The 26,989-nt window shown below is 39.5% G+C and overlaps 1 pseudogene; it reads left to right on the forward strand.

Annotated features, from left to right (window-relative positions):
- The first annotated feature begins 6,275 nt into the window (after positions 1 to 6,275).
- LOC143585217 (3-ketoacyl-CoA synthase 4 pseudogene) lies at positions 6,276 to 8,095 on the forward strand (annotated as a pseudogene).
- Positions 8,096 to 26,989: the final 18,894 nt, after the last annotated feature.

Below are 26,989 nucleotides of genomic sequence, written 5' to 3' on the forward strand. Positions count from 1 at the left end.
CTTTTAGTAACATAGACAAGAATAATAGCATTATGGTTTTTTTGAGTAGTTGGCCATTTGACCCTCTTATACTAAATGTTTGGTTAATTGTTTGATGTTTGCGCCTAACTTTTGTTTTCCTTTAATTTTTTCTTTATTCGTTTCTTTGTGTTGTGTTTTGTAGGTTTCATTTCAGCTTTGAATTTGTGAGAAATTTCAGTGTTTGCAGTTAAAAGGTATGTTTCATAGATAATAGTTGAATACAAACTTTTGCATTTGATGTATGTTATTGACTTACAGTTGTCTAAGAGTGTTCATATAAATTATTGATTTTAAATTGTTGGCTAAATGGGTGGTATGAGGTAACTTATGTACATGTAACATGTAGATAGAGGTGATAGAATGTGTCATGTTCGGCATCACACATTTAATATAACCATTGAATTTGAACATGACTGTGTGCTTGGTTATGGTGTTTTAGTTTATCATACTATAATTTAATGTTTTGGTTTTAACTTTTGAGTGACTTTGTCGTCAAAGTTGTTTAATTATGGGGTTTAGTTATTTCTCGAAGTCATAGTTAAGCAATAGCATAATGTAATCTTGATAGCGTTATTCCTACATCATGTTACCATGTAAGGTTACCTTTAATTGATGGTTCGAGCTTCAGCTATTGAATTTATATAAGAACTTTTGCATTTGCATTTAGCTGGAGAAAATGTCAACATTTGTCATTTGACAATAAAAGTCAAAGTAGACAGCTTTTTCTAATTTATATTTCAATGTCTCGGTTTACTCATTTGTGAACAATTTATGTTTCAGGTCTTGATTTTACAGAAAATAGAGATTCACACATCAGTATAGGCAAAATGTAAAAAAGACCACATGCTGAAGTATGTAAGTATATTTGGTTGAGTGCTATCTTAAGGTAGCTAGTTATTATTATTATTATTGTTGTTGTTGTTGTTGCTTTTTTACTAATTATATACATTTATTTTAAGTAATTTGTAGATTCAAGTTCAAATTCAAATGGAAGTTGAAAGGAGATCAAAGAATACAACAAAAGTGGACGAAGTGATCCAAGGAGGTGTAGAGAGGCCATAACTCTCGGTAGTAGTTTTTTATATACAATTTTACACATATGTTAGTTTGTAGTGGATTTGTAATGACTTTTTATTATGAGTTTAAATGATAAAAGTTGTTTTGTGAGTGAATTTGTGGATGTTTTGTGGCTTTTTTATGCATTTTTAAGCATGGAAAAATCTGGATTATTGATTTTCAAAATATATTATTGAAAATTAAAAAAAAAATGTGTCATAATTGTGTAGCCAAATTAAAAAAGTTGTCAGAATTGTGTCAGAAAGCAACTTATACATGTGTCGGAAATACGTCGGAAAGTAAATTATATATGAGTCAGAATTGCGTCGGAATACAATTTATACATATGTAGAAACTACATCGCAAAACTAAAAGAAATACGGTATTTATATATATACACGGTATTATTAATACGTTAATTATAATTATTAAAAGTTGTTAAAATGTGTCGGAAAGGTGTCGTAAATTTGCGACGAAATAATGCGTCGGAATTGTGTCATAATTTGCGTCAGAACTGTGTCACAAAGGAATTTCCGACGAGGGTTTTTCTGACACGCACATTGCGTCAGAAATGCGTAGCAATCGGTCGTTTGTGACACGTTTCCGACGCAATTTGGCGTCACATCACTATCAGTTTTCTAGTAGTGATATATAATTTCATAACTTGTTTTTTTGGAATATTTATATTATTTGTTTTTATTTTTCTGAACCATCGACTTTTTTGTATTTAGGCTATCGCTTTGGTCAAACTATGTTGTCTTAACCGACTCACGTTGACTTTGAGAATTTAGCATGAGCGTTCCCCGGAAAACCATACAATCGGCTGCCACTTATCAGTCGTTGTGCCACAACATGAGCAGAACTCTCTGGTGTAACACACGACTGGACGAGGTCTAGCTCAAATATTTTATTGTCAATATCTACCCAAAGTGACACAAGTGAAATTCGAACTTGAGTTTTCATTAAATAACCCAAACCACCTACCATTACTTCAAACATTGTGTGAGGGATTGTTTTAAGAATATATAATTTCACAACTTTTGCCTGAAATAATACTATATTCTTGAATAGACATTTTTAATTGATTGTCAATGCAATTCATACCTTTTCCATTTTCATCGCCACAAATTGTCGTTCCGTCTACTTCAATCAATGTCACATTATTCCCACATATGCAACTCCATTCATCCTCGACTTCAAAGTTGTGGCAGTAAGGTTATTATTATTATTATTATTCTCAAATTTCTAATCCACATTTTCTTTTGGTATCTATTATCAGCAGATCTCAAATTTCTTTGGTATATATTATTATTATTATTCTCAAAATTCTAATCCACATTTTCTTTTGGTATCTATTGTCAGAAGATCTAGTGTGTGTGTCGCGGGTTTGGGGGGGGGGGGGGGGAAGTGTTTGCGCTTGGTCAAATGCAAAGGTTAAAAAATAGAGGTAACTTGATTTGCATCCTTCTAATCAACATCAAAATGCAGTTTGCGACCCATTTTAAATCTTTGCTACAATATTTTGAAGACATAAAATAAAGACCTTTTCCCACTAATTAATATTTATTTTGAAATACAGTCAACCATTTATTGAAAGGCCGTGAATAAGCAACATCCCATGTGCATAAAGCTAAAACGTGCTAAGTAATTTATTTTCACATTTACTTGTATTTTATTTCATGATTTCACAAAAGAACAATAGTAAAAAAAAAATAGAAAAAAGAAAACAGAACAGTTGGATCACTGGATGGGTTGAAGTGTTAGCCAATATTGACGGGAACACGGGTCGCTCATGCCGGTGCCGAAAAATTTACGTGCCTATCAGGCTATCACGATCAAAGTAGTGAATTGGTGATTGTTCCGAAGATTTAATAATTACTATTTATCATTATCAAACAAATTTATCTGAATTAAATAGTTGAAACATGGTTTAAAGCTGAATGAGACGAAAAAGGATGTATACTTATGTGGTCTTGAAATGAAAAGGATGAATAAAGAAAATCTGACGTGACAGTAAATATTCTGAAAAAGAGTTGTGTGATAAGAATTACATAGAATGACAACGAGAAGGGACACCAGTGTGGATGTCATTTTGCTTTCCACTTTATATGGCCAAGTCAGCGCCTCATCATCCCTTACTCCACTCTACAATCTTTCACAATACCATGAAATGGTCACCAATTCACCATTTCACTCTCTTTTCAAATAAAATAACAATATTGATATAAGTAAAATTAATTTAATATAACTTAAATAAAAATATTAAAATCTGAGTACAAACGTAAGTTATTAACTAAAACTATTTATCCTACTTAAATAATCATAAAAGTTATTTTTTTTAAAAAATTACAACTAAAATATTAAATTAAAAACCATCACATGAAAAAGGTACACTTTCTTTTGCAGAACTCCACACCCATAACCTAACCTACCTGCAACTTTCGATCATCTCAAGTGCCAACCTCAAATTCCAATTTTTCATCTTCTTCTCTATGTGGATTCAACAAATTAACACTCCATTTAAAAGAGGTGAGCGGCAATTTCATCGGTGAAATATCCACCAAAATCTTACCGATTAGTGAACTTGGGCGGCCCCGGCAACAACGGGGTGGTGTTTGCCGGCGGCACCGCTCGCCACCTCAGCAATTCTAACGGCAAAATGGTTTCACACCGTATAGCCTTAGGGGAGAGGGGTGGTGGAATACACCCCACCCAATTAAATGGTGTCACATCACCAACCACAAATCCATCACATGTGATGGATTTTTAGTAGGGGTGGTGGTGTGGTGTGATGGTGGTGTGGCTCCTTCCCCCAACGGTCATTTTTTTTGGAAAACAACCATCACTCAACCTACCCATCACTTGCGTGTTAAACCACCGGCGGCGATGTGGGGTGAAGCCATCACGCGTGATGGGCCTTCCTCACGCGGTGCCCCGGGTGGCCTTAGCTAACAAGTATAAAATAATTGAAAATCACCTTTTTATACATATCGTCCATCTATTACACTACATATAACAATAGGAAATTTGTCTGTAGTAGTTTCCTATTGAGTGTATTTATATCACATTTTTATATATTTTAATAAAATTTCAAATATACATTGCAACGAGAATATTTTTATGTATATTTCGGTTTAAGTTTCGTTTACAAATTATGTTTTTCACGTTATAACATGAAAATTTGTGACAAAACAACCTAAAATTTGTGTGTTGATGGATGTTAATTTGTAACTTCAATGAAAATTTACGTAATATGTAAACAAAAAACAACAAACTTATCTTAGAACTAATTACATCGATCGTGATATCATCTAAATCCCACCAATATCAAAGGTACAGTAGGGTCTGAGGAGTGTAAGATGTAGACAGCCTTACCTCTATCCTGTATGAATAGAGATGCTGTTATTGGTAAAGTCATTTCATAGTTTTGATCCCAATCATTCTGAAATTACATGCATAATCTTAATTGTTAAGCAAGTGGTAAAACTTTTGGTACTTGACACTAACTAAAGTTAAAAAGGGTAAATTGTCTATGAGGCAATTTGTAGTATATGCATGAGAAATTCCTTGTCACAGTTAAACACAATACATAGTTTTTTAACTTGTGATAATTCTTTCATAGTAATAGTTCATCATTTCATACGTTATGTACATGTGCTTATGTGACTGTTGCATTTCCGTCAATTTGTAATATAATACACACTTGTATTGTTCATTAAAAATGCATCTGAAATATGTTTTATTAAAGTTAATCTACATGAAATATAATATCTTTATTGTTTGTTAATGATTATTATAAGTACACAGATGAAAGCAAATTCAAAGATCTTAATTACTTAAACGTCATATTCTCAAAGTTATTATATTATTTATTTTGGTCGTTCAATAATAATCCCGTCTAAACATATATTTCCGTATAAGTGGGATACACATGTTAATAGACAAAGTATTTTAACATATTTATTACAAATATATAAGCTAGTAATAAGTAATATGAACATACTTATTATTCAATAATAGTTAAATTTTCTTCTAGATAATTGGTGGGTTCCATGACGTATTGCTGAACAAATACTTATTATTATAATGGTAATTAGTTTATCCCATATAAAGAAAATCTACACTAAACTTACTTAAATGAAATACATGTTTATGTGTTGTGTAAAAAAATTAATTACAAAGTTTTTTTAGTCATAACTTATAACTACTATAAAATATACTTTTATAAAACAACACCACACATTTATATTTTTCGATAGATATATTTACTCATGTGCGCTCTACGGATTTTCACATACGGTTGGTTAATTCACTAATGATATATAAGTAATCTTTCGGCTTCAACAATGCATGACTGTATGAGACATTGGTTTTTTATTGCTTCTTTTTTACACCCATCTAAATTTTGTTGTGATACGCTTAATGTTATATATAATGAACATGACCACTTAAGGCGTTTTCAATGGGCCATCTATCTTCCGCCCAAATCCAGTGTGGAGTTTTGTTGGAGACGAATGTCATTGAAAAAGGTTGTGAAAGAGGGAGTTATAGAAAAGATGCTCTTGTATAGACGTGACTTCAAATAAAATTATATGATGAAAAAAAATCATTATTTACATATAACAAGAACAAATTGAAACTTAAACATATTGTTAGTAACTTTATAGGTCCAATGCCTGTAGTAGTAAAACGTATAAAGTTGACTTGGTAGATGTTCTTTAATTTATGGCTCAAACCAAACACAGCTGAAAATTCAAAGGTGAATTAAATCTGAAGTACCTTAATTTTGTAGTTTGACTAAAATAAAATATGTATGGAAAATTTATGTAAAAGCATGGATGCGAATAAATTACTTTATGTGAAAGAACATGGAGCATCTAAAATATAATTAAAATCCACTTTATTCATAACCGGACAAGAACAGACCTGTCACAAGTGGATTCTACCTATTTTATTTATTTTCACTATCTAGAAAAATAAATGAAAATATTCCTTTTAGTTGTAAAATGATTCTTTTAATTTGCAAAAATGACAAAAAGCCAACTAACATGTTATCTAAAAATTTATAACAGATCGTTTCCAACACATAAATACTATTTTATAAAAAAGTATAAAATAATAAAAAGTTGGTTCATTGTGTGCTTAAATATTTTTACCCATTTGGCCACACATATGATTTAATACTCAATTACTATATGATGTAAAGTACCAACATATCAAACCTCTTTTTAAGTCTTCCATGCTATAATCTTTTGCTTCCATCACCGTTATCTTGAAACTCTTTTCTATCTCCGCCGTATGGCCGCTACCGCCCGCCCTTCCACCGCCACGATCGAGATCCAAAAACCACCACCACCATTTCCTGATTTTAAATCAAATATCAATCTAAAGTACGTTAAATTAGTCTACGATTTCTTAATAACACATCTTTTAACCCTATGCCTCCTCCCACTCATTTCCATCACCGCGGTTCACGTCACTCAACTGAACACTAACGACGTTTACAACCTCTACAACCACCTCCAATACCACCTCATCACCGTCACGGGCGTTATTATCATAACCGTCATCGGGTTCACCACCTACCTCACGACCCGACCCGACCCGTTTACCTCGTTGACTTTTCATGCTACCGTCCACCAAACCAACTCAAAGTCCCATACCAAGTGTTCATGGACCACTCCAAACTTCACGGAGCGTTCAACGAATCTTCGTTGGACTTCCAACGCAAGATTCTCGAACGCTCCGGGCTTGGAGAGGAAACGTACCTCCCGGCGGCACTGCACGCGATACCCGCAGTGCCGTCGATGGGTACGGCAAGAGAAGAAGCGGAACAAGTGATGTTTGGAGCGCTGGATAATCTCTTCAAATCGACGAATATTAACCCGAAAGACATCGGAATATTGGTGGTGAATTGCAGCTTGTTTAATCCAACACCTTCGTTATCCTCCATGATCGTTAACAAATACAAGCTTAGAACAAATATTAAAACATTTAACTTATCCGATATGGGATGCAGCGCCGGTGTAATCGCCGTTGATTTAGCTAAAGACATGTTACAAGTTCACCGTAATACTTATGCAGTAGTCATTAGTACCGAAAACATTACACAAAACTGGTACTTCGGTAATAAAAAGTCAATGTTAATACCAAACTGTCTATTCAGAGTCGGTGGCGCTGCGGTATTATTATCAAACAAATCAATGGATCTCCGGCGCTCAAAGTACAAACTCTTACACGTCGTTCGTACACACTACGGCTTCAACGACACCGCGTTTAAATGCGTGTACCAAGAGCAAGACGCCGGAGGTAACACCGGCATGGCTCTTTCAAAAGATTTAATGACGGTGGTCGCCGGCGCGTTGAAGTCAAACATCACAGCCTTAGGTCCGTTAGTGCTTCCGATCAGTGAACAGATTTTGTTTTTTGTTAATCTCGTTGCGAGAAAGGTGATTAACCCGAAGATTAAACCGTACTTACCGGATTTTAAACTCGCGTTTGATCACTTTTGCATACACGCGGGTGGGCGGGCGGTTATTGATGAGATGGAGAAGAATTTGCGGTTGACCGAACGGCACGTTGAGCCGTCGCGAATGACGTTGCACCGGTTTGGGAACACGTCGTCGAGTTCGATTTGGTATGAGTTGGCATATACTGAGGCTAAAGGGAGGATGAGGAAAGGGAACCGGGTTTGGCAAATTGCGTTTGGGAGCGGGTTGAAGTGTAATAGTGCGGTTTGGGAGGCGGTTCGGGCAGTTAAGCCCGCGGGTCATAATCCTTGGGATGATTGCATTGATAGGTATCCTGTTGAAATAAAATTTTAGATGTGTTTATAAGCTGTGGTGGTAGGTTATTAAACCTTTTGTTTATGTGACGATAAAGTACGCGAAAAGATTTCATGTATTTTTGCATTCATGTATTGACGCATTCTCATTTGAGAGTAAAATAACTGGTCTATTGTTTATTTTTGTTTTTTAGTTTACGCTATTTGCTCTATCTCCATGTGTGTTTGAGCATGTTTCCGATCATAAGGTTTTTGCAAAGGGGAAATTGTAACATGAATACGAGTGTCCTTGAATTAAGCATGTTGTATTCTTCCCAATCCAACACGACAAGGTGGTAAGAGAACTTGGACAACTCACTGAGTCAAATTTTCACATGATGGTTCATCTAACAAGGGTCCAAAACGATAAATCATCGGTCACGTCGTTCGGGGGATGTGATGTTTAAATGTGAATCTTCTTGAATACATGAAACTACCCAATGGCATGTAATCATCTTATCCCAGTCGGTGTGAATCCAAACCACTTGCGACGGTGTTCTAGCTACATCATTTAAACACCCCCCCCCCCCTCTTCGCGGACGTTTCCCAACAAATCAACTACCCTCATTTCTTCTTATTTTCCTCTCATCTGGTGGGGCTTCGTGAACCTGAAAGTGATCCATAAATGATCCTATCGAGAATGATGGAGGAAGTTGCGGTGGTGTTTCTACCTAACATTTTTAACCCTAAACCCCATTTGGCAAACGTCTCGCCCCCCTTTCAAGGTGAATGAATCTTGCATGAAGTTTAGAAAAATAAAACAATTTCCTTTTAAGATTACGCGAATACTAAACCAACTTATTTTATGAAAAATAAAAACTTTAATAATAATAATAATAATATATACGTTTCATCTAGTTTAAAGACTTATATTTTTTAAAAACTTAAAATCGTCAAATTTAGTGTTTAATTTTTTAGCAGCCATTTGAATCACTGATTCTACTTGGCCCAACTTGTATGAAAATTTTAGAAAAAAATATTCAGATTTAAAATTCAATAATATATAAAAACTTAGTTTAATAACATTATATAACTTTTATAATTCAATTTTTTCAAAAAGCTGGTTATTAAAACATTTTTTAAAAGCACTTAACCTTAACTTGTATAAATATATTTTAATGCTAAAATTATTATACGAGGAATACCATGTCACGATAAGACCCTTAAGTCCTTAACTAAAAATATGTCAAGACATCAAACACACATGGAATCACCCCTCCGCCAAACACCATGTGAGTGAAAGGGTGGTGCCCTCTTCATCGCTATACCAGTAACAGACGATGCCTTTTTTTGTGTGTTCTTTTTAAATTATTAATTTTTTGCTTACATTCAATTAGTTATTAAGATAATAACATGTTTCCAACTCACTTCTTATGGTAATTACTTTAACCTTTTCACTCACATCTTCCATAACACTCTTAAGTTTGTGTGAAAGGAAAACCTATTTGCCACATTATCGCTTACGTGTCTCAATTCGCCTTTTAGATTGCCCCCTTTTTCCCCTCTCATAACATGTATTCTAGAATATCCAAATCTTGGATGGTTTTGTTCAAATAAAAAAGTCTAGTGTTGTTAATTTAAATTTATTAAAAAATTATTTCGGTGATCATTCCATACAAAAAGGTATAATATTATGAGAGAAACGCTATCACAAGTAGATTTATAATTTTTTTTAAGGTGTTAGGGGTGCCACCTGCCAACTCGGGTACCCTCTGTTTGGCATGGCATCCGTCGTCAGCTTCGTTGTTCAGATTTTAAAACCGGGTTCAACTAGCTGAATGGCTTAAGTGTGTATAGTATGATTGGTTAGTTTTATAAATTTTATTAAATTTGAAACTGCACTTCCTCGTCAATCTACTTCTCTCTTTAATTACCATCATTTTCAATACTCGCCTAATTAACAAACTTGCTTCGCGGGGAAGATCAATATATAAGCATCTCGTTTGTATTAAGAGTCAACTTTCGATGTGTTGTTTTTTTAGGACTGAACAAACAGTTCTTGGTTGAAGAGGTATGTACCCGCCTCAACATCGAGCAAGGCGGGTCAACCCACAAGATATAGACAAGAAGCTTGAAATCAAGACATTATGAAGGCACAAAGCCAAAACCTACGCGCATGGCGCATATCACATATGCTCACGTATATCACATATGTTCATGTATCACATGCTCAGGCATCATATGCCCAGACACCACACATGCTCAGGCATCATATGCCCAGGCACCACACATGCTCAGGCATCATATGCCCAGGCACACATATGCTCGCGCATCACATATGCTCACGCATATCACATATGCGTGTGGCGCATCAGCGCGCGGCGCATATCACATCTGCGCATGAAACATCTGCGCGTGAGAATAAAGAGAAAACCTCGCGCATCCTCAGGATTGGCGCATATCACACATGCACATAATCAACCTCATCCTTATCCAAATCAGGATTAGGGCAACCTTGATTGTGCACGTCAGACAACCTTCCAGAAGGTATCTTTTTAAGGAATAAGAATATGCTGATGTTGACAGCTGCCAAATGAAAGGTGGACAACTCAGCATGACACATGTGCTACCACGTGATTACAACCAATGAGAAAGCACCAGGTGTCCCAGAGGACACGTGGCGCAGAGCAATTGGAGGAGGCCAACAAGGCTGAGCCCAATCAGTGGAAACCCTAGCACTATAAATACAGCATCAACTCCACAAGGAAGGATCATCAGATATCACCTGACAACATACAATCACAGAGTATTCAGCTATTAAGCAATACACTCTAAATTCCTTACTCTCACACATTATTATCTTCTCCCACAAATACTTATTCTCACACCGGAGGGTTACCCCAAAGAGGACCCCTCTGTCCCTTTCTGAGGGGTAAGTTGACGGTGCTGTTCATTTTGTAGGTGGAAGAACACAGATCCAAGAAAACCATCGGTGAAATAGTATAATCACACCCGAGGAAAGTAGATCGTCTACCAGTGAGTCGATCCACGTTTCTTCATTGGTGAATCTATTGTACTTTATTTCATTAACGTTATGTTGTTGACTTAAAGTTCATTTTTTAAATATAAGTAGTGATTTTTGATAAAAAAAAATGTTTTGTATAATATATGTTTTAAAGCTTATATTGTGATTGAGTTTATCATGAGAATGAGAAATGTACAAATAACTAAATGAATTATGAAATCAATAGAGTAATTATTATTACACTATTTTATTTTTTACAACACAATTACTCTACTTTGAAACTATAATTACTCTAGTTATTTGTATGTTTAGTATGTTAATTTTATTTGTACCGTAACTCACTCCTATATATGATAAGTAGAAAGATAAACTTAACTAACATTTTTACTTACATCTCAAATCAAATATTATTGTACAAGATGAGAAACTATACACATAATACATGCTAGTTAGTTTAAACAAATGTGTCACGTATACATATTAAGATTACTAGTTAGGTGATATTTTCGAGCTAGAAACAAAAAGTTAAAAATCTTAGTAGGACACTTGCCAGTTGTCACTGACAAGTCACCCACGAATCGATCAATGTAGAACATTACTAAGGAATTCTTACATTACGCAAAAAAGAAAAAAAGGAAAAACTCACAGTTTATAATTAAATTGAAATTGCAATAAAGGGGTGGCGGCGCAGCTTGTTGCCCGCCTACCTGCTATATTGATGTAATATCTATGTTTCTACATATTGGAACCCAATTTTTGACACATCTAAATAAAGAAGATGAACCATAAAAATAAAACATTTAGAGTAACACTAGAACAAAATGTCAAAATCTGATCTAAATTCATAGTGGCTGTCTTAAGGCTTGATCATCACATGTAACATTAATTGATTTGTCACATGATCTTAAATGTCGTGTTAGTCACTCGTATCCACTGGTTTGGATAAATTGCTACAATGCCATTGTTGTCTTTTTGTATAAGTGGTGAGACATCTAGACTCACATCAACATTTAATACTTCTTAAACCACCAAGTTGATTATTAATTCGTAGCAACTTACAACTTACTAACGCGTAACAAAGCAAGTCTTATATTTATATAGTAACTACGGTTAATTAGACAATTGAAATCCAGTTTGCTCTTATTTCAAGTATATCGAACTCTATATGTTGAACCTCATCTCGAAAACACATGAATAAAGTGAGATTTAGAATAAATAAGGAAATTACCGAGAGCAGTTACAACATTTGCTTACTATTGCGACTTGCGAATAAAATGATTAATCTGTTTTGCTATATGCATATTACGTGTCTTGATTTGCTTCGAAGAATGTCTAATATTACTAAGGAAATCATACATCATGTAAAAAAAAACCCAAATACCATTATTGACTGTCAAAAAAAAATATACAATAACACCATAAAAAAATTCGACCAAATTTCGTAACAATTTTCTCAATATTAAAAGTACGACAGAGCGAATAACACATGTATAATGATTATCACATGCATTCCTCTTGCTAGAATTGATTGCCACATTATCTAAAATGTTGTGTTTGTCACATGCTAGGATCAATTGCTACAACGCCATTGCTGTCTTTGTATAAAAATGGAGACATTATTCTACACCCACATCAACAATTAATGTGTACTTAAACTCGAGTTAATAATTAGTTCATTGTAGTGTACAACTTACAAATGCATAACAAAGGACCCTTATATCTATATGGTAATTACCGTAGATTGCACAATCAAAATTGTGTTTGTTGTTATTTTGATGTAAGTAGGTTTAAATTAATACATCGAAACCCTTGATAGCATGTAGATCAAGTGAGACTTAGAAGAAATTGGGAAATTATCCAAAGTAATTTTCGAGTTTGGTTATTATTTTCATCTATACTTTCTTATTCCTCGTAAGAGTATTAACTATTTTCTCTTCTTCCTTGTTTCAACATTGAGGAGGTGGGCGGGGGTGTTTCACAAATTGTTTTGTCCGATCAAGGGGTGTAAACAAGTCAAGACGTCTGAGATACTTGAGATCAACTCATTAAAAACTCGATTTGAGTAGTAATGAACGGAATACAAACTAAATGAAAACTATTGATGGGTTTATATAACACTCACAATATTAATCATACATAAACTATGAAATAGTTAATTATTTAATAAAACAATACACAATCCTTATCTTAAACATTAGAGTATTTACAAAAGGCTCCAAAGCCCAAGGTCCAGATGTGGCGAGAGGGCAAACCCAAGACAACAAACTTTCACAATTGTAAGGCATAGTCCACCAAATGAAGTCTGCAAAGGCAGACACGTCCATTGACGAAGTGATGGCCCCATTCTTTCTCTCTCTCATACATACGCACACACATATTATATATATATTGTTTTAATATTCTTTTAATGAGGTTTGTGAAATTTTGATGTTGTGAAAAAAAGTAAAAGTTTATGAGAAAAGTTTGAAATATATGTGACGATTTGTGGAATGTCGATGTCCAGCGTTGCTATGCTCCTATGATAAATATAAAATAAACTTTTGATGTTAGAAAACTAGATTAACCCTTGAACGTAGATCCCCTCCAATAACTACTTTGAGATCTTTCGTACCACCCTCATACTTTTTGTATTAATCATTTAGGTCCTTCAAGCTAATATAACACCAAGTTTTACAGTCCATTACTAAGTAATTATGCTAGAAAAAGTGGCCAAAGCTTGTTTTAAGATAAACGCAATCAAAAGCTTCAACCGAGAGAGTTAAAATCCCCGTTCAAGATAAATACAAACTCGCTCGCTCCTTGGTTTTGTAAATAATTGAAAATGAATTGGACATGAGGCCCATCAAAGAACAGCAACTCGGAGCCCAACATGCAAACGTAAAGAAAAGGTATTATTAAAAGAATAAATTACACATAAAAGGATTATCAAAATTTAAAGTTAAAAGTTTTAATAAATAATTTTTCATTATTATTTTTTTAATAATTTCCGTTCGTCTAGTGCATGATTTTAGAGTTGGTTGAATTTGATAACCTTGGATTTCAAATCCCTCCACTTTGAATTGATCTGGTGCATCGTGTAATTGGCTTTATCAAAATTTTGTTTACGACTGGGCTGTTATCCGAGACATTCATACAAGCCGTTACTAAGACCACTTCTTCGTCATCGCTCCATATTCTTTATGGTATTCTAAGTGCTATTTTTTTGTGAAAATTAAACTTCGAGATGATGAGATTTAGAAATAGGTGGTGTATTAGGTTAAAATAATGTAAATCTGGGTTGGGTATACACAAGGAAAATAGAATTCTAATTAATTATTTTTCTTTTTAAAGTGTACAACGGCCATGTGATCGTTGCTTAACTTTAGTGTGATTTGCATGGCCATCCCAGTCGGGAACAATTTGTTCAGTCGGGAACAATTTGTTCAGTACCTAGCTAGACGGACAGGGTTTTTTTTCGTTGGTACCAAACTCACCCCAACACATCTCGAGTCCACTCCGTGCACTCTTATAAAAATATTACCGTCATTAATGAAGAGCAAAGGAGAACTTGAGTCAACAATATGAATCCATAAATTACTTAGCATAGGTTTCTTCATATTTTCCGCAGCTTGTTTCAAAACATTTGACAAAAGTTACGTTCATGATCTAATAAAATTTATTGTATTTTTGCATTGTTCTTCTATTAGAAAAAAAACATACGTCTTATGTTCCTAAGACACCAACAAACGCGATGACTCATGACCTTATTAATCATTTTGTGTACATTACGTGTACATCTCTTATATAAATAATGCGCAAATTTCTTCAAAATATACTTGTATATGATGTCACTATGTGGTTATAAGCTTTTTTTTTTTTGACGAATTTTAGTATGGTGGAAGAATGAGGGCTTTATAAAATCGATATTGTTTCTATATATAGTAAGGAAACACTATATATTGTTATATTTCAGAGTGATTGAATGAGTCGAGTGATATTATTTTTGTTTTATTTATTATAGTGAATTCTATAAATAGGCAATGAATATTTTACGAACGGTCTAATCAGTGTGACAACCCTTCTAAAAGCTAAAAAGTAACATTATAATGTTTATAAGATTTCGAACCTGTTAAATGAGTCGTCTTTAAATAAGTTTTGAAATTGGAAAACCAAATCATGTGAAGGTATGGAGCTTGGTCCTACGATAATCTAGATATCTGATATGAACTGTGGTTTATCAATAGGTCAAAGAACGTAAACGGTTGGCAGAAAGGACTGTTAATTCATAGTAATATTATACAAGGTGAAGGTGAATACGTTTACCCTTTTAAACTCTTTCAAAGAGGTCAGACAATTTTCAAAAAGTTTGGAATGTCGTTTAATCTTATAAAAAGGATAAATAAATCCTTAAATTATTTGGACACACAAGGAGTTTATTTGAAAAATACTCAGAACACTAGAACCCATTAACTTTGAATCTAGAACTAATATATTACAATGCTATCAGTTGTAATGTTATGAAGAAGCCTGGTTATACTTATGCTTATAAAGAATATGGGGGAGCCATGATCAAATGGTAGATAACAATTTAGGATCGCATATTCCTATTGGGATTTAGAACTATTAGATTATGTGTCTAATTATTCAAATATTTATAAAATTATTTTGAGTACAAGAACGTCATTCACCAATGTTTTATTGATGTATTTTCAAAACCATTTGTTAGGTTATGAGGACCAATGTTCTATTGCGAGTCACAATAGACAAATCTGATAGCTCAGACAACTTTGAAATCCATGTGTAAAATTTAAAGAAATGTTAAACAATTTTCAAATTAAGGGTATTTAAGTCTCCTATTTTATAAAGTACTGTCTAAATCAATATTACACTGTTTTAAATAAACAATATTTTCGTAACGTATTACTCGAAAAAAGAAGGTACCGTCTATTTATCATACTTTTAGGCTGATAAAAGCCGGGTGAGACAAGTGAGGTGGGAAAGGGTATGTACATATGCTTTTGGATTGATTACTGGGTAGTCCTAGCTGGGTAGGAACGAAACAGGCAATGCAGAAATACCTGTCTCTTTTCAAATCAGAAACAAATAAACTATGCAAAGTGAGTGAAAGAAAAAGAAAAAGAGAAAATTCTCAAAATAGTCCAATTGAGGAGAGATATTCTCAAAATAGTCCAAAACTTTTACATTCCCAAAATAGTCCTCCGAAATCTATCTCCCACGTGAGATTGGGATTCGTGACGTGAGATTTGGTTGACGTATCACAGACTGACATGTGTCACTTTAAAGATAAAGTTTCAGAGAAATTTGTCTCAGCCGATAGTTTTGTAGTCAAAATAGTTTTCTAAAAAACCATTGTTTTGGAATGAAAGTTGTCCATCACGTGAGGTTTCAAAAAAGATGTTTTTCACGTTTTTTTGAAATTCATCTTCTCGGATGCATTTCAAATGAATTTCGTCAACTACGTGAAATTTCAAAAAAGTTGGAAAAAAAACGATACGTTTTCAGTGAACATAGTCTTTGTCCAATGATTTTCAATAAAGTAAAAAGAAAACCGATTAATTTACAAAAAAGTTTAAAACAAACGATAATTTAACTCTGAATCTTATCTGCTCAGTTGATTTTCATTAAAGTTTTATAAAATCCGAAAAATTTGTATTTTCCTTAAATGTTCTCCCACTTCAACAAAATTTTGTTGTAGAACAACGAAATTCAAGAGAGGTGATCAAATTAAAGTTATTGATCTGGGTGCTGGGTTCGTCGGTGATACGTGTTTCGGCTAGAAATATATACATACATATGACTATATGAGAGATCATTACATATCATATAGATGCAAGTACGCACATTGTATCTATTCAAGCACATTGTATCTATTCAAATACCTACAACAACAAATACAAATGGATACAGACACATCTCAGTTAACTCAAATCCATGATTTAATTACCAACAATCAAACCAAACTTTGAAACTAAAACCATCGAAAATGATGAGTTTCATATCAAAACTCATGGGATTCTTCTGACAACTCGAATTTCAACGCAAAAAAACATGAGTTTCATATCAAAATTTATCTTTTTCTAAATTCTATTCTTTTTAGGCAAAAACCGATTATTTTCATGAAAAATCTATCGGATATACAAACTTTCTAACAAAATGTATCTACTCTGACAACACGTCTTTTTATGCAAAAAAAGACGAAATTCAAATGAAATGTGTCGGACAAGACGAATTTCAAAATACCACGGATACCGATGAGTTTAAAACCTCACGTGACTGACAACCTTCATTCCAAAACAATGGTTTTTCAGAAAAGTATTTTGACTACAAAACTATCGGCCAAGACAAATTTCACGAAAACTTTATCTTTAAGTTGACACGTGTCACTCTGTGATACGATAACCAAATCTCACGTCACGATTCCCAATTTCACGGGGGAGATAGATTTCGAAGGACTATTTTGGGAATTTCAAAACTTTTGGACTATTATTGGAATCACTCTCCTCAATGGGACTATTTTGGGAATTTTCCGAAAGAAAAATGGGCCTATGGTGGAATACAAGTGGAGCTGAAAGAGACATGGGATTTTATAGAGCTTAAAGTTTTGTTGCAATATTTGAAAATCACGGTTTCTATGTATGAATGCAGATAGCTTGGTAATCAATGTCTCCTGCATAAACCACCAAACTACAGTGGCTACCTTTGAAGGTTAAAACATTCAGCTTTAGATAACTGAAGAATCAACACACCTCCTCTATTGGCGCCATCCGTGCATAAAGCTAGAACTACATCTTTCTCCAGTTTTTCAAAACTTCCAAGATGACTAGAGAAATTCCGGTAACCACAACCCCAGCCACTGGGGTAAACACCGGCAACACAATGTTTACAAACACTACCCCAGCCACCCAAGCTGGGGCAAGTGAAGTACATTTTACGAACACTACCCCAGTCACTCATGTAGGGGCAAGTGGAGTAAATATTCCACTGGGATTCACTGATGCCCAGCTGGAAAAACGAACTCGAGCCCCTCGCCAAACACTTGATCAAGTGAAGGCATGGGCCGAGGCACGTCAAAGAGAATTTCAGGCTGAGTTGGACGAACGCTTGCGTTCAGTCCAACAAGCTGAGGAATTCGGTAGTACTCGCCAGCACCTCAACATGAGTAGTGAGTACGAGTACTCAGACGCCGAGAGGGAAGACTCCGACACCGACGCGAACCCTCGCCATAGGGCGAAAGGGAAGCGTAAGGAAACGGATCCCCAGCCAAAAAGGAATTTTGGGGAAGCATTCCAACCAGTCACGGAAAAAAGCTCGCGTGACTTCTCCAAGGCCTTTAGACCTACTGCCACAAACGCAGGAAGGTCAAAATTTGCAAGGGACATTGCAGAAGCAATCGCCCCGAGGAGTGCCAAACAAATGTCCAATATTGGCACATACGATGGTATATCCGACCCAGATGACCATCTGAACAGGTTCATTGCGGGGGCAACCGTCAGTAACTGGACGGAACCCACGTGGTGCTACATGTTCCAGATGACTCTGGTAGGAGCAGCCAGAGCATGGTTCGACCGTTTACCGGTCCACCACATTTATGACTGGGCAGACTTCCAGAACAAGTTCAGTCAACAGTTTAGTCAACAGAGGAAGCACACTGAGGAGCAGTGGACGATCCTCAACTGTGTGAGAGAAGAGGATGAATCCTTACTGGACTTCATCACCCGCTTCAACTCCAAGAAGCTGAGTCTGGGCAACATCAGTGAAGACCTCGTTCGCGCCGCTTTCATTCAGGGCGCTGAATACCCAGAACTCATCCGCACTCTGACGGGTAAAGACGGCATGCCATCCACGTGGGATGCCATAATGACGGCAGCCAAACGCTTTGCCGAAACGGAGAAACAGCTGGGAAGAGATCTCCCCCAGAATACAAACCTCTACACGCAGAGGACAAGGGAGAACAATGTGAGAACCGCCCGGCTAAACAAAAAGAGGCGGCAAGGTATTTGGCAGTCAAGGATAAACTTTGACACCCCCTCAAGCTCTCGCCCTCTGGTTGGCGGAAGGGACAACACGCACCCTTCGAACCGGAAAAACCGTTGGACGCCACTCACCAAGAGCGTCACGGAGATATTTGCCACGGAAAAACTGCCATGGCCAAAAGCCCCAGCGATCCGACAGAAACCCAATGCGGATCAAAGCAAGTCTTGTGACTTCCATGGGACAAAGGGCCATAGCACTGAGGAGTGCACATCCTTGAGGGACATCGTCGAGACATTTGTCAAGGATGGGAGGCTCGCACACCTCGTGGCATCTATCAAGAAGGGAGGAAGGAACGACAACAGGTACAGGGGTAACGGACGAAAGCCCGTCGACATTAGCATCAACATGGTCCAGGGTAAGGTCAGAGGAAGAAAGAGACCGATAACCGAACCATGCGCATGGAAGGAAGCAGAAGTGCGCTTCCCGCGAGTGCCGGGAGGCCCAAACAAAGAAGGCCCCATTGTCATTAAAAGCCAGCTGGGGCACTACATCACCTCCCGCACCCTCGTTGACAATGGCGCATCGTCGACAGTGATGTACAGGCAGTTCTTCGACAAGCTCGACGATGAAGACAAGGAACGCCTGGAGACGGTCTACGCTTCAATGGAAGGGTTTGACGGCAGCATGAACACTCCCTTGGGCATCCTATCTTTCCCCGTCACTCTCACCGATGGGAATTATTCACGCACGGAGGATGTGGATTTTGTTGTAATGAAAAAACCACATCATACGTATGACATCCTATTCGGGAGAGACGGGATGGCAAGATTCAACGCCGTGGTATCCTCAGTCCACGGCATGATGGGATGGCCAACAACTGAAGGCGTAGCGATGATCACGGGCATTCCCCAGGTATGCATCGCATCTGTCTCCTCTAAACCCAAACCGAAGATGGCCAAACAAACCATCACTGAACCTGAACAGTGGGCATTCAATGGGAAATATCCCGATCAGGCCGTTACCATTGGCCCGACAATTGTTGATCCAACACTCACCTTACTCAAGCGCTTACTGCAGCGAAACGCAGACATCTTCGCGTGGACACCAGCCGACATGACTGGTGTACCCCGGGGTAAGGCAGAGCATAAGCTCAAATGCGATCCGGCCGTTACGCCGATCGTACAAAAGCGCAGAGTAATGGGGCCCGAGCAAACCAACGCGTGCAGAACCCAAGTCAAGGAACTCCTTGATGCGGGCATCGTGCGCGTTAGCAAATATCAAACGTGGGTTGCAAATCCCGTAATGGTACCGAAGAATAACAAACAATGGCGCATGTGCATAGATTTCAAAGATTTGAATAAAGCATGCCCCAAAGATTGTTATCCGTTGCCAGAAATTGATCTCAAGGTGGATTCGGTGGCACCATTTCGCCTTAAATGCTTCTTGGATGCGTATAAGGGGTACCATCAAATCCACATGGCTGTAGATGACCAGGACAAAACCGCCTTTCGGACGCCCGATGGCACATTTTGTTATAAAATGATGCCATTCGGACTTAAGAACGCGGGATCCACGTACCAACGACTAATGGACAAAGAGTTTCACGCCCAAATTGGGAGAAACTTGGAAGTCTATATGGATGATTTGGTCATCAAAAGCCCCGAGCCAGAGGCGATGTTGAAAGACATTGAGGAAACTTTCAACACACTTAGAAAGATAAACATGAAGCTCAACCCGAGCAAGTGTTCATTTGGGGTGGAAGAAGGGAAGTTCTTGGGAGTCATTATTACTAAAGATGGCTTCAGAGCGAACCCTGAAAAGGTCGAAGCCATTGTCAAAATGGAATCACCTACCACCATAAAACAGGCTCAAACACTGAATGGACGACTAGTCGCGCTTAACCGCTTTTTGGCAAACCATGCGGATAGGTCGTTCCCATTTGTGTCAACGCTAAGAAATTGTTTAAAGAAAACGCACTTCCGCTGGACACCAGAAGCGGAAGCAGCTTTTCAAGAGATTCGATCACGCCTGATCGAACTCCCAACACTCACAGCACCACAAGCGGGGGAGGAGTTAATCCTATACCTCTCCGCAACAGATAGAGCAACCGGGGCAGTCCTGCTTGTAGAACGAAAAGGCATCCAGATGCCAATCTATTATGTTAGCCGCGTGCTGGCAGACGCGGAAACCCGGTACTCTACCCTGGAAAAACTGGTCTTGGCACTTATTCACGCTTCACGCAGGTTGAGACGATATTTCCAGGGTCACCCAATCACTATTCTCACCAACTTCAAACTCTCAAATGTTCTAGGCAAACCCGAGTTATCGGGACGTCTAGCCAAGTGGGCAATTGAATTGGGAGAATATGCGATTCAATACAAGCCGAGACCAGCCATTAAAGGCCAGGTCCTGGCTGATTTTATTGCAGAAGTCCCCGCTTCACGGGAGAAAGAGTGCCAGGAGGAGGTTCAACCCTCCCCAGCACACGAAATCAATGAGGTCTGGCGACTCTACACTGATGGAGCAGCTAGTAACGAGGGTTCAGGCGCAGGGTTAAAATTAACAAATCCAGCAGGCCAGGAATATACTTATGCTATTCGGCTGGATTTTCCAAGTACGAATAACGAGGCTGAATATGAAGCATTCCTGGCCGGATTGAGGATTGCGCGTAAAATGGGTGTAAAAAATTTGGAAGCCCATGTAGATTCCATGCTAGTGGCAAACCAAATAAACGGGACGTACACGGCTGTGAACGACACAATGGCCCTGTACCTTGCCCAGGCCAAAGCCATCATGCGCGATTTTAATGATTGTAAAGTGATACACGTCAAGCGCAGCGAAAACAAATCTGCGGATGCGTTAAGCAAGCTTGCATCACTGGCCTTCACCCACTTGGGAAAGGACATCCGCGTGGAACTCCTCGAAACACCATCAGTCCCGCACAAGGAAATCTGTGTCATCCAAACCGGTACAGAAACATGGATGACCCCAATAATAAAATACCTTGAAGCAGGAACGTTACCAGAGTCGAAGTCACAGGCAAGAAAACTACGCTGTAAAGCACTGAATTATCAGCTGGTCAATGACATCCTTTACAGACGTAACTTTCTTGGCCCATTGTTAAGATGCGTGGACAACCAAGATGCCGACTACCTCCTAAGGGAGGTTCACGAAGGCATCTGTGGAGTACACGCAGGCCCCCGCGCTGTGGTAGCCAAGCTAAACAACGCGGGATACTTCTGGCCGGGGATGCATATGGACGCGTTGGCATACATCAGAAAATGCAGATCTTGCCAGCTTTACGCACCCAACACGCATCGCCCGAAAAATGAACTTGTTCCTGTCACTTCCTCGTGGCCATTTCAGAAGTGGGCCATTGACGTGACAGGCCCATTTCCTACAGCAGCTGGGAATGTTCAGTTCCTAGTGGTAGCCATTGACTACTTCACCAAATGGATAGAAGCGAAACCTTTAGCCCAAACAACCGCAAAGCATATCAAAAAATTTATTTGGGAATTTATTATTTGTCGTTTTGGACTTCCACAGAATTTGGTAAGCGATAATGGCACCAACTTTGCTGACAAGAAGCTACAGCAGTGGCTGAAAGAACTTCAAATCACCCACACCTTTACCTCAGTGGCACACCCGCAAGGTAACGGTGAGGTGGAAAGAGCAAATAAGAGCATCGTCGAAGGCATAAAGAGAAGACTCTTGGAACATAGATCCGGTTGGGTGGACGAGCTTCCACACGTCCTTTGGGCAAACAGAACGCTGAAGAAGACCAGTACGGGAGAAACCCCGTTCAGTCTCACTTATGGCACTGAAGCCATGATCCCAGTCGAAATCGGTTTACCCTCACCAAGGGTCTTAATCCAACCAGAAGACAATGATGCGGAAAGACGGTTAGACCTTATGCTAACCGAAGAGCGCAGAGACTTAGCCGCCGTGCGTGAAGAAAACTACAAACGACAAATGCAAAAATACTACAACACGCGGGTAAAACTCTGCAATTTCAATAAAGGAGACTACATACTGCGTAACAACGAGGCTTCGAACCAACAACGCCCAGGAAAGTTGGCCCCGATTTGGGAAGGGCCATACGTTATCAAAGAAGTTCTGGGAAAGGGCGCATACCGGCTCGAAAGGCTCGATGGCACTCCCATCCCTAGAACATGGAATGGAGCTCAATTACGCAAATGTTATATGTAGATCAATTCCAACTTGTAAAGAAAAGGCCTAGAGCCACTTCTAATGGAAATGATTCTCCTTTCATGATGTATTGATAGCTTGTAACCTATGAACTTCCCTTACGGGAAGAAGTAGTTGCGTGTGGAAGGCGGCAATACCCGCATAAACACAACGCCAAAATGTTAAAAAGTTCTAAGGAAAACCTACACGCAGGTCAGATGTAGGTAAAGTTTAGCCATCCTTGTAAGTGCAAGTGACGGTCTTACCCGCACAATCACAAACAAGGAAGCCAAACTTAACTTACCATCTACCACGTTAAAAGGTTAACTTATGAACACTTAAAAAAGGATAAGAAAAACCTACACGCAGGTCAGATATAGGTCTAAAGTTAAAGCCATCCTACTAAGTGCAAGTGACGGTTGCACCCGCACAATCACGAAAGAGGAAGCGAAAACTTTAGTCCATTATCAACCACGTTCAAAGGTTTAACTTAATGCCTTAGAAATTTCGAAAAGGAAAACCTACACGCAGGTCAGATAGAGGGTAAAGATTAGCCATCCTACCAAGTGCAAGTGATGGTTTTAACCGCACAATCACGAAGGAGGAGGCAAAACTTTAACCCATCATCAACCACGTTCAAAGGTCCTTATTCTAAACACTTGGAAAATTGCTAATTCAAACTAAGTATGCAAGTCATAAGTTTATAAAGCAAGGAACCCAAGGAAGGAAATAACAATCTTATACGCAAAAAGATTAATATTTCACAATCTATTACAAGAATGGCTGGGTAACTACCCGCCTAAAAGAAATCTATACAAAGCCAAGTCTATCCTAGCAGTGGGAAAAGATCTTCAGGATCAGGCTTCAGGGCCACCTCCGCTTGGACCAGCACCGTCAGAGCGCGGCTGCCCAAGGAAAGCCTTAAGGATGTTTAGCCCATCATCAGCAGCAGCAGCTTCATTCACCTTTTCCACCACTGGATGCGGGAAGGAAGCGTACTGGTTCACAGCTTGGTCATAAGCAGCTTCAGTATTAACATTGAATAAAGGGAAGTTGGAGGGCGGAAAGCCTCTCTCAGCAAACCCTAGACCAAGCAGGAAGCCAGTCTTCTCCCCATCCTCATGAGAAGCGTTGAGGGCTGCGCTCATCGCATCGTCATAAGAGGTCTCTGAAAGGACCCGACGCACAACCTACAAAAGAATACAAGTTAGAACATTTTCTAATTACGAGCGGAAAGCGTAAAGAAAAAGATAAAGATACCTGAGGCAACGCTTCTCGAAGCAGCCATTGGAGGGTAGCTTGACTTTCTTTGTAAGCACGTTCGGCTCCGCTTTTATTAAGGTTGGCAAGTTGAACTTCCTTGGCGGCAGCCTCTTCGACGCTTTTGAGTTTCCTTTCAGTGCGGTCAAGCACCCCCCTCTGGTCAAGGATCTCCTGCAGCTTCTTGGCATCTTCCATTGCCAAGGCGTCATGAGAATGCTGAAGAACCTTTAATTTGCATTTAAGCTGCTCATTCTCTTCGCGAAGCGGCTCAGCAACAGCTTCAGCCTTGGCAGCCCTCTCAGTTGAGTTTCGCGCAGTCTCCTTAGCCAGCCGAAGCTGTTCATTCACAGCTTGGGCAGCCTTGGAGCGGGCCTCGAGTCGCGCCTGGACCTCAACCTCGAGGGCCTTGAATGCCTTCTCCTTCTCGGCTGCGGCAGCGGCCAACTGCCGGTTCTCCTCCCGAAGAGCCCGCGCTTCAGATACATCTTTGGCGCGAGCTGCTTTTAACTTGTCGTTTTCACGACAAAGCAGCTCGACGCGGGGCTGCGTCCGGGCCTGGAGAACCCGAAGCTCATTGGTTAGCCTACCCTCTTGGTAGCTAGCCATGGCTTCCCCCAACGCACCATGAGGAGCAGCGTGGCGAGCCCAGTCCACGCACTCCACAGGGGTACGAAGGGTTGTTCCTCGGCGTATGTTCCATCTTGGAACATACACTTCATTGGAATCCGACACTGCAAAAGAAACAAAGGCAGTTAGGAAAAGATGATAAAAATATACAAAGGAAAAAGAACCCTACGTACCTGTAGGGTCAATAACAGGCCGATAGCCGCCAAACCCATCACCTGAACCTAAAGGAAATCCATCCAACAGGTCAGGTAGACGGGAAGGTGGCATAGATCGGCGGGAAGCCCGGCGCGTACCTGATGGTCCGGCCATCGGTGCCGGTGGCGCAGGTATAGTGGCAACCGCTGTGGTAGCCATTGTTGGCGCCACCTCCTCAGCAACAGTAACCGCCGGCTCCGTGAAAGATGCTGTAAAAATTGCACTCACGGCCGGCGGAGACAACTTCTCAGCTGGAACAGCCTCAGGAAGGCTGGAACCAGCGGAAGCAGGCACAGACGCCTGGGTCGACGCCTCGGGAAGGCTGACCGAGCCTTCCCTCATTGGCGGGGGAATACTTGCTCCAACTCCACCCTGGAATGCGTCAACATCCACACCTGCACAAGCAAAAGTGTTAGAAAAATTTATTTGAAACAACAAATCTAGACAAGAATTATGGGGGCACTTACGGGGTTTCTTGAGATTGAACGTACGGACGAGCGGGGGCGAACCCGATGGAGCCGGCCTCTTGACACCGGTAACCGTCGTCGTCGCTGCCTCCCCGGAGGTAACAGCTACAGCCTCCGGAGCGGTGGTCTCCTCACCACCGGGCTCCCCCGCCACCTCTGCACTATCTGACTCCGAGTCAGATAGGACTACCGGGTCGGCCGTAGAGGCCACCTTCTCCTTGCCTTTCCCGACGGCAGCCTTTTTCTTCCGCACCAGTGGAGGACCTTCTGCGGATTCCTCAGAAGAAGAAATGTCAACTCCAGCAGCAGGCACAGCATTGAGAGGTTCAGGGTAGAAGATAGGCTTACCTGGCCGTCGGTGGCTCAGGATCTCTTGGCCTGGCGGGTAAACCTCCACGAACCGACCCGCGGTCTGCTCTAAGATGGGCAACTCGTTCTCGTCCAGAGCACGAGTACCCATCCGCGCGGGACCATCTTCCTCCCGCGGGTTCAGGAGCGACTGAAGATCGTTCCCCTCTGAAATCAACAAGAAAGTTAGAAAAAATCGAAGTCAGCAAAATGAAACAAGACGTACCATAAGGGACAGAGTTCGAACCATATTCAAGGACGATCGGAACCTTATCCGCATTCGCCGCCTTCCACACCCGGCTCATCCCCAGCATCACCATCGCCGACTCCGGAAAACGGAAAACCGGGGACTGGACCCGGGATATCTTCGAGAACCATTCCGCCTCCTCGTAGTTGAGGGCGGGAAGGTTCGGAAGCGCCTGGCCATTCTTGAACTTCATGGCGATGGGGATGGCGCGAGCGGATATGAAGAAGAACTCTCTTCTCCACGAGCGAAGACTCCGCTCGGTGGTACAAATCTTTAAACCCTTGATACGGGTTGTAAGAGTGTACCACCCCTGGATGCACCTCCAAGTGTAGAAGGTCATCAGACGGTCAACGAGGGGCTCAAGGCCCAGTATCCGGCACACCCACTCAAAGTGCCGGACCTTGGCAATGGCCATGGGGTGCACCTCTGTCAGGTGCACACCGTGCCTCTCCAGAACACGGTACACAAACTTTGTCAACGGAAACCTAAGGTTTCCGTAGACAAAGAATGCAGCATAAACCCCGATCTTGCCACTAGGGGCATCGTACACAGTATGGTGGGGTTCAGGAAACTCAGGCTCGAGAGACTCGAGCATGAACTTCCTGACAATATACTGGTACAGATCGACAGGAAGAGAGCACTGGCATTCGCCAGCAGTCTTCTGGTCATCAGCATCATGAGAAGGCATGGTGGAAGAAAGAAGAGATTTCAGAGTAATGCTTTACTGAAAAGAGAAATTCGCCGGAAATTACTGGAGAAGAAGAGATGAAAGTGGAAAGTGTGAATCGCAAATAACCCTCTCCCCCTTTATATAG

Source organism: Bidens hawaiensis, unplaced genomic scaffold (assembly GCF_021521415.1).
Source record: "Bidens hawaiensis isolate Kalapana, Puna unplaced genomic scaffold, B.hawaiensis_p1.1 tig00001575_1, whole genome shotgun sequence".
NCBI lineage: Eukaryota > Viridiplantae > Streptophyta > Magnoliopsida > Asterales > Asteraceae > Bidens > Bidens hawaiensis.